Consider the following 17,919-nt stretch of genomic DNA (forward strand, 5'->3'; position numbering starts at 1 on the left):
GATTAAGATCAAAGACAGACTCTATTAACCAATCAGATGTTTTGAGGACAGCTATAAATGTAAACATTAGTGAGGTTGGGGCAAAGGTCCCTTCTTGACAGATTTATATTTCTTATCATGATGAAATTTCTGCCTCGTGTGCATTTAAGAAGTTCACCAGTTACATCATTTTTTTTAAGGATGTTTTTTGATATGGACCATTTTTAAAGTCTCTATTGAATTTGTTACAATATTGCTTCTGGGTTTTTTTGTGGGTTTTTTTGTCTTGGTTTTTTGGCCACAAGGCATGTGGGATCTTATCTCCCCGACGAGAGATGGAACCTACACCCCCTGCATTAGAAGGTGAAGTCTTAACCACTGCACTGCCTGAGAAGTCCCCACCAGTTACATCTTGATTTTTAACTACAATAGTTTACTGTTATATTATCCTTAATTTTGAGACAATGCTGCTTGTTTTACTTGTTTGTTTTAAGAAATTTTATTTCCTCATTGTTACAGGAAGTTCAGTTTGAATTAACTCATCAAACTGTAACTGATCTTATTGTAATTACTCAACAAGTATAAAGGACTCTCCATATTCTCTTGGAGTTAGGAAAAATACATCTATTTTCTTCCTTTCATGGGCTATGATTGTAAAATAAATCGTGATTTTTATCAGAGTCTTCCTTTCCTGGTATTTATCTTGAAAAAAATATCAACCTACACAAACGTAGAATGAACAATACAATGAACCTCCATGTACCCATTATCCAGATTCAATAATCATCAAGAAGTTGCCACAGTTTAGCACACTTTAAAATCCAAGCATAAATTTAGCTTTATGTTTAACAGTGCAAATCAGTCCCTTGAAGCAGCTGCCTCTCAAGTCCAAGGGCACTGACAGCTCAGGCATCTACCTCCGTGCAGAGACAGAGCTATTCTCTCCCCAGGGCACACCTCAGGGTATTTCTACTTCTAATTTTAATTTTTCTTTATTTTTATGTTTCATTGGTTATGTGGGTTTTTTAAAATTATTATTACACATATAGTGTGTACACACTGTAATCCATCATACACTACATGGAGTTATTATTTTTTCTTTGTTTTAAGTTCCCAGTCTCTTCTTACCTCTGAGGTTACTGCTGTTCATATGAACAGGTTGATTTGTATCATTCAATGCTTTTCTGCATATCCACACAATTATGTGCAAATACATGGAATCAGTTATTAAGCCCTTGTCTCTCAGCTCCAACCTCCCTCTGTGTTTTGTGATGTTGGGATTGTGACTCTGCAAACCACATTTCTCCTTTACTCCCTAGCTTCCTGTCAGAAACCTTGTTTCCTTCTGGTTTGCTAATGGACCCCATGAGAATCACTTGACCAATACCCTTCAGTCCTGCAGCCACAGCCATGGCCCCAGACAGTAGCTGAATACAACTTATAGTTTTCCAACAACTGCTGAACCAGAGACATCACACCTCCTAACCTAGAGTTCTCCAGGTTCTCTTTCAGTTATCTGGTTAGCAAATTGGTGCCAAGTTCACCATTATTTTATATTTAATCATATATAAAATCATATAATCATATATAAAACTATATTATTTCTCTCTTCTGACAACTAGACCCTGACTGACACAGAAATATACATATGTTAGAATTTTTTCTTCTCCTTATTTCTGTATGGTTTACAATAAATGGGATAATCCATGCCCATTACTTTGCAGCTTGCATTTTTCACTTAATGTTTCATGGACATCTTTCCAGATCAACATATGTGTAACTCTAAGTAAGTCTGCTCAATAGCTGCATAATATTCCATTTTATGGACAGAATGTAATCTATTCAACCATTCACGTGTTGATGGATGTACAAGTCCTGATTTCTGCTATTACCAAAAATTGCTACAGTAGACATCCTTGTTCATATATCCCTTTACACTAATACATTTGTTTCTATTAAAAAATTACTGAACGTGGAATTGCAGTGTCATTGAATAACAGTGACATCCCATGTACTGAACCAAATTGGCCATACTCTTCAATATATCACACACTATCATTACCAGTTCATCAATGCCCTTCTTTTGTTTTATATTTTCCTCTGTTACTGCTATTCCCATTTCCTTTTCTTTTCTATAAGTCCCCATTCTAGCGTCCTTTCCCTGGCCACCTTATACCTAACAAAAATTTCCTGATTGTTTTAAAAATACCCTTTTACAGTTGGTTTATTTGAATCAGAATCCAAACAAGGTCTACAGCATTGTATTTTGTTTGTTCTGGCTCTTGATTCTCTCAGTTTATAAAAGTGCCCTCTCACCTCCTCAACTACCCCTTCCTGCCCTGCCCTGCCATTTATTTGTTGAAATAAATGATTGTTTGTCCTACAGAATATTTCAGATTCTGGACTTGGTTGATTGTTTCCTTTTAGTATTGCTTAACTTGTTCTTCTTTTCTCATTTTTTGTAGACTGAAAGTTAGATAAAGCCTTGATTATATTTAAGCTCAATTTTTTTGTGTGGAGGATTCTTCATAGGTGGTGAGGTATACTTCATATTACATGATTGTCCTTAATGTCAAGTTGTTCCACTCACAATGACACTGAGATTGGTGCATGAATTCAAGTATTGTCAGCATGATCCATTCATTATAAAGTTCCCCATCAGCCTTTCACCTAATAGTTTTAGCAGCCATTAATGAACATTCCTTAGAGCCACTCATTAGGGTTTACAAAAATGGTGACTTTCTTATTCTATCATTCCTTCTGCATTTATTAACTAAAATTCCTCAACGAAGAATCTTCCCTTATCAACTATTTAGTTACCCTAAAACACAGTTCAAACAGAAAAGAGAGGCTGGTACCTTTTCTATTTTTTTGTGTGTGTGTGGTACGCAGGCCTCTCACTGTTATGGCCTTTCCCGTTGCGGAGCACAGGCTCCGGACGCACAGGCTCAACGACCCAGCCGCTCCGCTGCATGTGGGATCTTCCCGGACCGGGGCACGAACCCATGTCCCCTGCATCGGCAGGCAGATTCTCAACCACTGCACCACCAGGGAAGACCTGGTACCTTTTCTTAAGCAGTAGATTTAACTTGTCGAATACTTCCTATGATATTGGTATTTGGAGGTTTTTAAACTTTTACTTATTTATATATTGCTAGAAAAAATTCCTTCCCTCTAGATTTTCAGTTCATTACCATGGAGTGCACAAAATATTCTTGAATAACTCTTCTGACTTCTACCATATCTCCTTTTTCAAACTTTAAAGTGGTTTGTATATACACATGTATGTGTATATATTGGTGTGTGTGTGTGCATCTGTGTTTGTATTTTATCTTTACAAAGAACCAGTTTAGGTTTATATATATTTTTGGTGACCCCAGAAGTTATTTTCCCTTCTATAGGTCACTTCCTAAGTGATTCCAAGTGCTCACATTTGTTTCACATTTGGAGCTAGTCTGGATGGTGGGTAGGGAATTTCTTAGGTAATTTATAGTTCCAAATTACCTTTCTGGTTCGTTTCCTCTGCACAGATTCAACTTCTAGTACCTAATTTTACTATACAGAACCAAATTAGAAATCATCAGGAAAAAATTCCTCTGCTTTTTACCTCTCGTCAACAAATTTATTTGTAGTCTTGCCTTTTTTTCAGGTTTTCAAAGAGGTTTATTACCAACGGGAGGAGCAGCCTGCCTGCGAGTCTGGCGGCCCGCCGAGGGCACCGCTGCCTTTGTTTTTCCCTCGGGTCTCAGGCACGCCGGGCGTGGGCAGGGGCGCGGCCGCGGGGTCCTGGGGCTCGCTCGCCAGCCTCTGCCCGGCGCACATGCACTGAGCATGTGGAAGACGGCGAGGGGCACCACGTTCAGCTTCAGCAGGGCCGCCAGGATCTTGCACACGTCGGGGTCCATAGCGCCGCCTGCGCCAGCTTGAACACCTCCATCTCTTCGGCCCCCAGCACCTTCTTCCGCCGCAGCGCCAGCTTCTGCCCGCCTCCAGCCCCGGGGGCGCCCCCGGCCCGGGCCCCACGCCCGCGCGGCCATCTGCGGACGGCAGAGGGTGCGTGCCCGCATTCTTGCCTTTTAAAAAAACTCTATTCCCATTCCCTCTCACTACAGTGAAAGCTGGTAATTATTCAACTAGGCATTGCATCTATCCCTCCCACATTCTTACAGACCTTGAGTCATTAATGAGTGATTCTCAATTATCACTCAATTCTATCAACTGACTTCGTTCAGTCTGTCAACAGGCTTAAGTCTCTCCCATCTTAGTCGAACAGACACCACCTCCCTTTATCCTATGTTCCCTTCTAGTTGCCTCTGTTATGTCTTTTCTTCTCATTACAGCCAGCCCACTGAAAACATAATCTACTGTTTCCACTCATAATCTTTCCTCCACCCCCATTACTTCCCTAAATCTCCTCTTGCCAAAGTCAGCAGTGGTTTCTTCCTTGCTGAAGAACAGTGCACTCACCACAGCATGTGATGCTCTTGACCTCCTTGATAATGCTTTCCTTTCTCCACTTTCTTGGACCCCACCCTCACACTTTTCCTGATTATTCTTCTACTTTTCTGGCCATTCCTTCTTAGCCTCCTCTGCAGATTCCTCTTTCTTTCTGGAATAGAGAAGTCCTTCAGATGTCAGACTTCCCACTGTCCTTAACCTTCTTTTCCCACTTACCCTGGAAGAAAATGGCACCAATTAATCTTTACCGGGAGATGGCTTCCAGAGTTGAACTCTGGTCCAAAACATTCTGATAAGGTCTTCTGTGTCCACACTGGACTTGCCTAGATGTCCTAGAGTCACCACAAAGGCAAAATGTCCAAATCTGCACTCATAATTTTTCCTCAAAACTTGTTTTTCCTCCCATCCTTCCCTCTTGATAAATGGTACTGCCATCTATCCAGTGATCCATGCCAGAGATCTGATGTGATGGCATGAGATAGTATGATTACAAAACAGAAAAGCCACTCGATATCGCAAGTAAAAAGAAGATGTATCATATGCTTAAGGATAATTTCATGGAAGGCAGTTATAAGAATTATAATCAGGTCTCAAAGAAATCTCCTCAAAATCTCTATCTCCCAAGTTCACTTGAATTTTTTTTAAAGTTTTTATTTTTTTTGGCTTTCATCTGTTTCCTCCCTCTGTGAACTAGATGTTTCTGCTAATATATGGCTCACTAAGACCAACACCAATCCAGCATGACCTTTCAGGGAAATCTCACAACAGCATTTCCCTGTTCATACCAGGAGAGAGTCAGATTGCCCCAACCTACCCAACTCAAGTGGTGCACAGATGTCTGCCTATGTCCTCTGCCTTAGCTGCATCTGTAGATGAGAACAGATGCTTTTTCCAATACGTTGTGGGAAAGCTAGGCTGTACGTCGAGAGTTAGTCCTTGACTTTTTTACTCTTCACACACCCTCACATCTAAGAAATAATGATGAAGTTCTGTCAAGTCTACTTTTCTAAAATTTTCCAAATCTAGCCACTTCTCTTCATTCCCCTCTCTCACTTCTCTAGTTAAGGCTGCCCTTTCCTAGGTCCTTCCAATGTGTCCCTATATTCAGTCTCTCTTTCTTCACATCCATCCTCTACACTGCAGCCAGAGTGACCTTTTTAAAGTACCAATATGATAACGTCACTTCTTTACTTAAATCTTTTCCTAGAACATGTCAAGGCTGACACCTGACATGTCAAGGTGTCTGTATGTCAATTCAAACTCCTTATTATGACTATATTAGTTTCCCAGGGCTGATGTAACAGATTACCACAAAATTCATGACTTAAAACCATGGAAGTTTATTCTTTTACAGTTCTGGAGGCTAGAAGTCCAAAATCAAGATGTTGGCACAGCCAGGCTTCCTCTGAAATCTCTTGGGAAGAATACTTCCTCACCTTTTTCTAGATTCTGATGACTCCTGGCAATCTTTGGCATTCCTTGGCTTGAGCTGCATCATTCCAAACTCTGCCTTCATCTTCACATGGCCTTCTTTTCTGTGTGTCTGAGTCCTCTCCTCTTCTTATAAGGACACCAGTCACTGAATTCAGGGCCCTCCCTAAATCCAGAATGACTTCATCTGAGATCCTTAAGTAATTACATCAGCAAAGACTCTATTTCTAAATACCCTCACATTCTGTGGTTCCAGGTAAATATGAATTTTGGGGGGAATACTCCTCAACCCACTACAATGGCCTACAGGTGTCTTTTATGATGATATGATATGGTGTCTACTCATCTCTCCAGCCTCATCTCTTATCATTCTCCAGCTCTCATATAATCTCTAGTCATAGTAAGCCCCTTGCAATTCTGGAACCGCAAGATGCTCTTTCTTACTTCTGGATTTTTGCATTTCCTGCCCACTTCTGTTTAGAATGTCCTTGAAGTCTACCTTTGCCTGGGTCTTACTATTTTTCAGATTCGGCCGCTCTAGGAAGTTTTCCCAAATCTCACCCATCATTGCCGTATGCTCTCCTTACCCCAAATTCCCATTTTACCTTCCATTTACCTCAATCATAGCGTGTATCCCACTATTTAGTCATTTTAATTGTCTCACTTCTCCTGTAGGTCTCTTTTCTCAATTCTTTGCCACCCAAACAATCAGTAAGGGACCAATCATTTCTTGTTTTCTTTTCATTTGCTTTTGTATTCTCACTGCCTAACACAGCGCCTAATAGGCACTCTACAAGTGATTATAGAATGAATGAATGAATGTCTTTGAAAAGTGGTTCACATATGGTAAGAATTTCCAGGTGTTAAAGCTAATATGCAATAGCATCTGTGGTGGTTTCTTTATTCAGATTTGTCCTTTAGTGAGAATAATAACTTCGTCTGAGGAAATTGAGGGAAGCACTCCATGAATATTGAATATTATATTAGGCAGTATTAAATTACCCCATTTAGTTTTGGTGTTGCATGTGTTGAAAACCCACTTTGATCTGACCATAGCCCTATTCATTTTGATTATCCTTAGATCAAATAATATAAGATTCTCAATTACAGTCATAAATTTGAATGATGGAATTACCATATGAATGGGTTTGAATTCCATATTAATATTAACCTTAAAAAATTATGTGAGTTTTTTCTAAAGAGAAGAAAAGCCTCTATTGAAATTGGAAAATGTGTATACCTACAAGTGAAAGAACTTGAAATAGAGCCTTAAAGAAAAAAGTTAAAGTAGATAGTATTGATTACTTTCAGGTAACTCACCACTCTCATCACCAATAGAATTTAAATTATACAAGCACTTTGAATAAAATGAGGACAAATGTTATTAAGAAGATCACATTCTTTTTAGTTAATCATTTTTGGAATAAAAGGCTCCCAAGATTCTTGAATGTTTTCCTTTTTGGTTGATATAGCATCAAGGATTATATAAGTGTGTAGCAGGCATACATACTTATATATGAGTTGTCTGAGTTGTCTGAAATAAAAGAGCCTACAAGCTAATTGCGGTGAAGGACATCAACAGTGGGGACAGTTTCTGGAGGCCCTTGGCCTCCTTATGAACCCTGAGACCCAGTCATGAGTAAGTTCTTGTAGCTGTGTTTGAGTTGTAATGACTTGCCAAAGGGCAGCTGGGGAGACCAATGGGATGTGGTGAGGTCCTCCAGACTAACACAAATGCAAGCTCCCAAGAAGCATCAAGGACAAAATAACTCAAAGGTGGAGAAACTGAGCTGCGATGAGACCAAGAAAAGGGAGTTCATGGTGGTCACCTGGTTTTCAGATTGTGCTCTGGGAACCTACTCAGCAAAATGGGAGAGCATGACTTGTAGAGAAAAAGAAATACCCTTTTCCTTCACTTTTCTGTCCTTCGTCTCATCTTTCTCTGTATCTCCGTCTCTATCCTCTTTCTTTCTCTTCTCTCTAACTCACACTACTCTCTTTGTTCCTCTCTGGATTACTGGATAATAGAAATAAAAGCAAAGACAAATCCCTGCTCTTCACATAACCTTTCCCTGTTGCCTATCTCCCTGTGAACAAAGGCCATAGCTGGAAAGAACTAGATATTCTCTTATAACCTTCATTTCTGAAAATCTATTCATTCAGTGTGTTTTTTGTCATTCATTCATTTGTTCATCATTCAACATTCGACATTTATTGAGCCTCTAATGTTTTAGGTATATAATTTGTCTTCCAGATCAATTATTTTCAATCCCTTTCTTTTTAAGTCATGCAAACTTTTTTTCCAGTAAAAGATTGCTGATGTTCAATATGGAAAACATGAAAACTGCACTGAGTGAACTGGGGGTGGGGAGGGACACAGAACTTGGCCAACTCCTACCCTGCCCTATTCTGCAGCCCCTGATGGATGCTATGTGGAGCATAGCACACACACCACTGTTCTATAATGAGCACACTCTCATACATTGCATTGCAAATGTGAATTAGTACAACAATTTTGAAAACAGTCTGACACATAAAGTGAAAGATACGCCCACCCAGTTCTACCCCAGGCTATACACCTAAGACTGAAACTCACACATATTAGAACCACAGGACATGTCAAGAGTAAGCACAGTTCATAAGAACCTCAAAATGGACCCAGTTTTAATTTCCATCAACAGTAGAATGGGACTTCCCTGGTGGCGCAGTAGTTAAGAATCCGCCTGCCAATGCAGGGGACATGGGTTTGAGCCCTGGTCCAGGAAGATCCCACATGCTGCGGAGCAACAAAGCCCGTGTTCCACAGCTACTGAGCCTGCGAGCCACGACTACTGAGCTCGCATGCCTAGAGCCCATGCTCAACAACAAGAGAAGCCACTGCAATGAGAAGCGCCTGCACTGCAACGAAGAGTAGCCTCCTCTCAATGCAACTAGAGAAAGCCCACACATAGCAACGAAGACCCAATGCAGCCCCCCAATATTAATTAATTTAAAAAAAAACACAGTAGAATGGATAAGTAAAATCGTGGTAAAGAACAATTACAATGGATAAACTAACTACATGGAGCAATGTGGATGAATGTAACAATGTTTAATGACAGAAACAAGAAAAAAATAATATGGACAATATGGCTGCATTTACATAAAGTTCAAAAGTAGGCAAAACTAAACTATATTATTGAGGAGATGCACACGGAGAAGGTCTGAAAGACTAGAAAGAAGAATAAAGGAGTAATTACTATAAAATCAGGAGAAGTTACTTCCAGGGGAGATGAAAAGGGATGTTACTGGCAAAGGTCACAGGGAGTAGTAGGTGTTTTGGGGATGCTAGCATTGTCTTATCCCTTGCTCTGGGAAGTGATCACACTACTGTTTGTATTATTTCTTGACTTAGTGGGGTGATTATACCTGCATTTGCTTTCTAATTATTCATTAAACATACTTTTATGTTTTACATCTTTTCCATAACATTTCTCTTTTGTTTAAATGGCTAAGCAAACAAAATACCATTGCTCGATTCCAGGGGGTCGGGCAGTAGGGAAAAGGACGAACTTTGAGGATTTTGGAGTCTCTATCTCCTGGCACAATGTCTACCCCAGGCGAAAGGTCTATAAATGCTGGCTCAACTAAACTGGCTTAGGCAATGTGACATGATTTGAAAGAATAAATATCTTGCAGAGCCCACAGGCTACATCTAAAATTCTCAGCTTTACTCCATGTCAAAGACAAAATGCTGCTGTGGTTCTGTGATTCTGTTTATCTTACTATGCATTATTTAATTTATACTGAATAAAAAATATTTATTTTCTTTGGGGACATCAGTGTTTTTAATTGAGTTTTGTTTGTTTAACTCAGTACTGACCATTAATTTCAAACTTCATAAAAATTTTTCTAAATCTAGACAAAACAATTGACCTCAGTCTCTAGCCGAGCCAAACACATACTAAAAGTTGGCGGATATAGACACATAGTGTATGTGTGTTCTTGATTTTCCCTGTTTCTCCTTAAAAGATTGACCAAAGGAAACTCTGATTATTTGTGGGTTAATTTTGTTCTAATTGAGAATTCACTGCATTCTATGTTATGCAACTAAATTAAAATACTTCATTTACTTTAGATGATAGCTACATCTTTCTATTGGTCAATTATTAACGACCAATAAGATTCTTTATCTGGTTTAATCTTATCTATGATAATAACCAATCCTCTGAAAATTATTAGCCTCAGATGCAATTACAAAAATGTCGAGATATTTTAATAGTTTTCAATGTTTTTAAACATAGAATTAATTGAAAAAAATAATTTACATATACATCATGTATAATGTTGCAGTTTTTTTCAATAGTTTAATTTTATTTATTTGTCATACATGATAGCTGTAACAGCCTTAACAAAAATTGAAATAAAATGAAGAAAATTTCACTCATAAGCCCAATGCCACCACAAATCAAACTGTTTGCAGTTTTAATTATACAATTCAGTTCCCTATTTTTTAAATTAATGAGATCATTTTAAAAGATACGTTACTCTTTGCTCTTCTATAAACTAGAAATAAAAATATTTCATATTTTTCGTTTCCTACTTAGTTCAAAATTATATGTAGGATTGACAACAAATGTTAAAAATTCTATGTATGCTCTTATATTCCAGTGTATAAATTTTCCTATGAATATTGACCCATAAGACAAAGATCTGAAATAAAATACATCAAACATAAACCAAAATGAATAAGTGGTCATGTTTACCTCATATAAATTCTAGAAACAATGTAGGTGTCCTAAGTGATATTATGTTCTCATAAGTTATCCTTGCATCTTCTATCCAATTATTAAATATAAATGACAATTATTTAAAGTATAGAAGAGAAACTTAAAAGCTTTTGAACAGCAAAGGAAACCATAAACAAGACCAAAAGACAACCTTCAGAATGGGAGAAAATATTTGCAAATGAAGCAACTGACAAAGGATTCATCTCCAAAATTTACAAGCAGCTCATGTATCTCAATAACAAAAAAACAAACAACCCAATCCAAAAATGGGCAGAAGACCTAAACAGACATTTCTCCAAAGAAGATATACAGATTGCCAGCAAACACATGAAAGAATGTTCAACATCATTAATCATTAGAGAAATGCAAATCAAAACTACAATGAGATATCATCTCACACCGGTCAGAATGGCCATCATCAAAAAATCTGGAAACAATAAATGCTGGAGAGGGTGTGAAGAAAAGGGAACCCTCTTGCACTGTTGGTGGGAATGTAAATTGATACAGCCACTACAGAGAACAGTATGGAGGTTCCTTAAAAAACTACGAATAGAACTACCATACGACCCAGCAATCCCACTATTGGGCATATAACCTGAGAAAACCATAATTCAAAAAGAGTCATGTACCAAAATGTTCACTGCAGCTCTATTTACAATAGCCAGGACATGGAAGTAACCTAAGTGTCCATCAACAGATGAATGGATAAAGAAGATGTGGCACATATATACAATGGAATATTACTCAGCCATAAAAAGAAACGAAACTGAGTTATTTGTAGTGAGGTGCATGGACCTAGACTCTGTCATACAGAGTGAAGTAAGTCAGAAAGAGAAAAACAAATACTGTATGCTAACACATATATATGGAATCTAAGAGGAAAAAAAAAAAAAAAAAAGGTCATGAAGTACCTAGGGGTAAGACAGGAATAAAGACACAGACCTACTGGAGCATGGACTTGAGGATATGGGGAGGGGGAAGTGTAAGCTGTGACGAAGTGAGAGAGTGGCATGGACATATATACACTACCAAACATAGGGTGGATAGCTAGTGGGAAGTAGCTGCATAGCACAGGAAGATCAGCTAGGTGGTTTGTGACCACCTAGAGGAGTGGGATAAGGAGGGTAGGAGGGAGACTCAAGAGGGAGGAGATATGGGGACATATGTATATGTATAGCTGATTCACTTTGTTATAAAGCAGAAACTAACACACCATTGTAAAGCAATTATACTCCAATAAAGATGTTAAAAAATAAAATAAAATAATATGAAGCCACAAAGAACTTTGCAGCCTACCTCACAGCAGCGTTGAGGAACAACTCATTGAAACAGTTTTGTAAACTGTGAAGTATTTAACCATTGGGGAGATTTATTGTGCAGATGGAACGTTTTAATTCACTAACGAAAGATAAATGCAATAACCCAGAAAAATCAGATGAGATGAAGACAAAGCCCAGTAAAGGTGGTCTTTGATGTAGAACACAAAGATTGAAAGTGTGATGGTGTTCCCTGGTGGCAAACTTCAATCTAGAATGAAGATTCAAGTGTTCCTTTAAAGAGTCAACAAAGGAAAAAACAAAAACAGAAACAAAAAACCCTCAGACTATTATCCAAAACAAAACAGGAACCTGCAAGCTAAGGAAAGGAGGGCTGAATGGGATTTATCTTGGGTTTAGAAGCAGAGCCCTCTGAGGCTCTGAGTGCCATTTTATTGTCCTCTGTGGAACTGTGGGTGGAGGATTCATGTGAAAGCTGCTACTGCCAGTGCAGTCAATTATTGACAGAAAATCGCCCTGGTGTTGGGGGAAAAAACCTTTCATTTGGGGTATAGAAACCGAAAACAAGTTAAAATGAATGGTTACAACATTTAAAAAAAATCCTCCTTTCGTACCTCTATAAGGAATAAAAAAATAATATATTGCTCACTAATTTCTCCTTGTACTATATTAATGTTATCTAAACATTGCTCACTTATACAGTTGGACCATAATACAATAAATGAACTTAAATATTTTTATCATGATGTCTAAAAACACACAAAAATGTTTCATAATTAAAGCCTTAAATGACCCTATCTTTTCTTTTCTTCTCGCACCAGATCCTGGGACACAGGCTGCTTTCTTCATCCTTCATCCCTGTCCCCTTGGCCATAATCATGTTTGTTTTAAGGAATTTTCCTGCTGATCATTCTGGAAAACCTGTTTTATCTCCATTCTCTCCTCTGCTCTCAGGTAAGCTCCTTATGTGTTCCCTGCATTCACTGTCTCCATTTTCTTTTTTCTCTTCAATTTCCAGTCTGACCTAGACCTTCACCATCCACTGAAATAACCTTCTTATGGCCAAAGCAGTGAACTTGAAAGAGGCAAGACTGCAGGCAGATACAGGTGAATAATGAAGGAGGCTATTACCCCAAACCTAGGTGAAAGAAAATGGCATCTGGAAACAAACTGATGTCAGTGGGGGCCGACAAGGCTGGATTCCAGTTCTGAGTGAGAGAGAAACCACAGGTGACTGAGTGGGGCGATGCTGCCACTTCCTGATTTCAGGGACAGCAAGAATGTGTTGGTGGGGGCAGGTGGAGGAGAAGGGTTTATTAAACCGGCTCTGCACAGGCAAGATCACACTAAACATGAGTGAGGACTCTCCCCTGCTGGGTGTCTGAGGGAGAGATTCCCCCTCTACAATGGGCAGGATGGTTTGGCCCCTTAAAGATTTCTAGAAAGTAAAACCAGAAGCCAAACCTTCTTTTCTAGAAACCAAGAAGGTTATTAATTCAAACAAAAGAATGCAATCCAATGTCAAAGCAATACTGATGAGTGACAACGACTAAGGCTGGAATTTTCTGTCCAGAGGTGCTGAACTGTTTCTGTTTCAGAAGACTACACTGCCACATGAAAGATAATAATAACAGATATCATTTATTGAACACTTTATATACCAGAACTTAAAACATCATGCTAAGAATTTTTCATACAGTGTTTGGCTCATTCTTCATAGCAGTTATACAAGGTAGAGAATTAATATAATCACCATTTCAGAGGACGCTAAAATACACAAAAATGAGTGAAGTACTTGGCTGAGGTCACTCAGCTGGCAAGTGATGGGGCTAGAAGTTGAATCCAGGCAATCTAATGCCAGCACCCACCCTCCTAATTGCTCAGCTGCCTGAGTGTCATTCACTTATTTCTGGGACTTGTGCTCTTGGAGGTGATCTATGAGGATCACAAGCTCCTCTGATGAGATAGCTCTGCAGATAAGGAGGAAAGATCTGAAATTTGGAGAGTCTGACTGTGGGTCAAACCTAAGAAAGTGAGGTGACCGAGATTACTAAGAAGCTCCCTATTGCATCCTGGACAGTGAGATCCTTTCTGGTTATAAGACGGCCTAAACTGGTTTTCCTGCTTAGTGAGAAGAACAAAAGAGAGATCTAATCAGAAAGTCTTGTGAAGGGGCAGTATATCAGTGTATCAGAGCAAGGGTGAAGGGGCAGTGCTCCAATGCAAGGTCTTTTTTTTTCTTTTTCCACAAAAAAGTTTATATTTAAAATGAAAACAAAATCAGTCACAGAGGTATTCAAGTAGTAATAATGTTATACAGATTTTGCTTTTCCTTTATATCAAGACAGGTTTGCAAGGACTTCCCCGGTGGAGCAGTGGTTAAGAATACGCCTGCCACCGCAGGGGACATGGGTTCGCAGCCCTGGTCTGGGAAGATCCCACATGCCGCGGAGCAAATAAACCTGTGTGCCACAACTACTGAGCCTGCGCTCTAGAGCCCATGAGCCACAACTACTGAGGCCGTGTGCACAACTACTGAAGCCCGCGTGCCTAGAGCCCATGCTCTGGAACAAGTGAAGCCACCGCAATGAGAAGCCACGCGCTGAAACGAAGAGCAGCCCCCGCTCGCGGCAACTAGAGAAAGCCCGTGCGTAGCAACGAAGACCCAGCACATACAAAAATAAATAAATAAATTTATATTTTAAAAAAAGACAGATTTGTACAAATGTTTGCAATAGTTTGTATACGACCCACAGTCCTTTATATATATACATACATATATAAAATAAATTTTGTTTTTTAGATTTGATTTTAAGATGGAAGTGGTCATGCTGATTGGTATGTGTACAGGCCCAAGTGATCCATCGGCAACACATTTATGAATACAAATTTTACAGGCAAGAACATTTTCATATATCTATCTGTACCTGCCTATAGACAGATATAGTAAGAAAAAAACTTCAAAATTAACACAAGGAAGTCTACTTTGTCAAGCTAACCCCTTATGTACTGGTTGTCATTTTGCTTTTATTGCAGAGGTGCAAAACGGAGCAACAAACTTGAATAAACTTTCATAACCCTTGTGAAAATAATCCAAACCCCAGGGATTACTTTCAAAGCCTCTCAAACATAGACCTTAGTCTGGGACTCTACTCTGCTTCTAGTTGTTTCTCTTATTTTCAGTGGTTCAGGTTTCTATCAGAAAAGACAGATTTTATTGTAAAGCATGCTTAGTTTATTTTTCTGTATAGGGGAGAAAGTGTTCGACTCTGTGATTAGATGATCGCTAACATGAACAAGAAGAATCCTGTACAATTTTTGTTTAAAACAAAGAAAAATCCCCCAAATTCTGGGGATCTGGCATTCGCCAAACTTCCGTTGGAAGATTCCAAAGTTAAATCCCTTAAAAAGGAAAGGAAAAAAGAAATGAAATGCCAGTGTCTTTGCAAGGTCTTACTGATCAAGGAAGATAAAATCAGCACCTCCACAATAAGAGAGAGTAAATGGTTGTAGGTACAGAAAGAGAGTTGAAGTCTCCACAAAAAAGATGAGTCCTTAATATTTTACAGGACTAACAATGTGATCCCATTCAAATGCATGTTTCAGTCCCTTTTTAAAGTAGCATTTTTTACCTTTTTTAACTTACAATAATAAATAAGGCCCACTTTCTTCTTCCCTGATAGGTATCCCAAAATTTTATCTCTGCTTCCTAAGTGTCAGGAGACCCTCTTCTCCTTACCTGAAAGTCCTGAAGCTACAACTTCCCTACTGACCAGAGGATCTCAGCTTGTTCTCTTAAGGATAAAAGGAATCATACAACCTTGGTGCGGTAGGGAACCGGGGTGTGAGGGTCCTTTGGCTACTGGCTGGTGAGCATCTCCCTCCTCCCTTATTTTGTTGGAAATAACAAATATTTATTTTTAAATTTTGAGTCTGTGGTCTTTTTTCTCATACCAATTGGTTATCAGCTTGGCAGAATCTGGAGCCATGTCGACCCTGAGGGTGGCCTAGGTAGACTATGGAATGTCCTCTTTACATTGTCTGCACTACCCAGGGATGCCATAGTTAATTTCTGCTGTTAATTTCAAGCTGTTTTCAGATCAGAAAGACTTGATTTTTCTGGCAGGGATCATAAACTGTAGGTGTCTGTCCAGAATCTACGCCAGTTCTCTCCACTTCTTATCACTTTCCTACATAACCCTTAAAAATTGGGTAACTTTTTGTCTGTAGGGCAAAGTGACTTTCTATAGGAGCTCTTCAGTCCAAGAGTCAGGAAGGGAGGTCTATTCTGAGCTCATTTTGTTTTAGACACATGGAGCAAGGAGAACCCTAGTGGCCAGATTGTGTTTTCTACAGATCATTCCTCATTAAAAGGAACTTGAGCTCCTTGGAGAAGTGGCTGATTCCAGAGACTACCAGGTTCATATCAAAAAAACTCAGGAGGGACTTCCCTGGTGGTGCAGTGGTTAAGAATCCGCCTGCCAATGCAGGGGACACGGGTTCGATCCCTGGTCCGGGAAGATCCCACATGCCATGGAGCAACTAAGCCCGTGCGCCACAACTACTGAGCCCATGTGCCACAACTACTGAAGCCTGCACACCTAGAGCTCATGCTCTGCAACAAACGAAGCCACCGCAATGAGAAGCCCACGCACCACAACCAAGAGTAGCCCCCCGCTCACTGCAACTAGAGAAAGCCCATGCACAGCAGTGAAAACGCAACGCAGCCAAAAATATATAACTAATTAATTAATTAATTAAAAAGAAAAACCTTAGAAGCCTTCTAGAATAAACTCTCACTGGCCAAGAATGGTTAATTTGAACATCGCTAAGGTTAATAACTGCAACAGATTAAAACACATCAAATGTATTCAAGCCTTGTGTTTAACATAATACTTTTAAAAACTCCAACTAATTTGTCACTTTTGGAGGGTGCTAGCGAACTGATTCATTAAACTTGAAAACTGGTAACTAAAGAATTAATCATTACTCCTGTATTTCCTATACACACTACTTCAGAGTAACCAATACTTGACAAGCAAACTTTCTCTTTATAGAATTACACATGGAAAGAAGGAACAATAGAATTAGAATATCAGCATCTTGCAATCTCTAATGAATTCATCTAGTCAACGATCATCAGTGGCTGCTAACATCACAAAGAACACAACTGGACTTTCTGTACCACCTGATAGAAGTACACACAACACTACTCACAAAATTGTCCTGGAGCTCAGTCATCTTGGAACTGGTGAATGCCTGCTGGGAACAGGACTTCTAAAACAACAAATATGTCTGGAAGGCTGCGGTCCAAGGCCATTTTTGCTGGCTATAAGTGGGGTCTATGGAACCAGAGGGAACTCACAGCTCTCTTGAAAATTGAAGGTGTATATGCTCGAGATGAAACTGAATTCTATCTAGGCAAGAGATGTGCTAATGTGTACAAAGCAAAGAACAACACAGTAACTCCTGCTGAAAAGCCTAACAAAACCAGAGTAATCTGAGGAAAGATAACACATGTTCATGGAAACACTGGCATGGTTTGTGCCAAATTCTGAAGCAATCTTCCTGCTAAGGCCATTGGACACAGAATCCATGTGATGCTGTACCCTTCAAGGACTTAAACTTATTGAAAGTAAATAAATAAAAGTGTGGATCTGTTCTCTTGTAAAAAACTTTAAAAAATTGTCTTGGAAATCAAAAATCCAATGTCACTCAGGTTAATCATTAGATCCAATTTACAGGAAACTTAAAGGACAGAGGAACATGTTAAATGACAAGACTAGGATGCAAAATCCAGTGGACAATGGAAACTATGGGAAATACAACCCAATTTCTTCAACAACAACAAGAAGATTTATGGGCGTATTAATCAAGGTTCTCCAGAGAAACAGAACCAATAGTATAGATAGATAGGTAGATAGATAGATCAATCTAGAGAAGAGTGAATTATTATAAGAAATTGGCTCACATGATTATGGTGACTGACAAGTCCTAAGATCTGC

General features: G+C 39.1%; 2 pseudogenes; one reads left to right on the forward strand and one right to left on the reverse strand.

Annotated features, from left to right (window-relative positions):
- Positions 1 to 3,645: 3,645 nt before the first annotated feature.
- Positions 3,646 to 6,436, reverse strand: LOC131755669 (mitotic-spindle organizing protein 2-like; annotated as a pseudogene).
- Positions 6,437 to 17,205: 10,769 nt separating this feature from the next.
- LOC131755670 (large ribosomal subunit protein eL33 pseudogene) lies at positions 17,206 to 17,538 on the forward strand (annotated as a pseudogene).
- The last annotated feature ends 381 nt before the right edge of the window (positions 17,539 to 17,919 follow it).

The sequence above is a fragment of the Kogia breviceps genome, chromosome 4 (genome assembly GCF_026419965.1).
Source record: "Kogia breviceps isolate mKogBre1 chromosome 4, mKogBre1 haplotype 1, whole genome shotgun sequence".
In the NCBI taxonomy this organism is placed as follows: Eukaryota; Metazoa; Chordata; class Mammalia; order Artiodactyla; family Physeteridae; genus Kogia; species Kogia breviceps.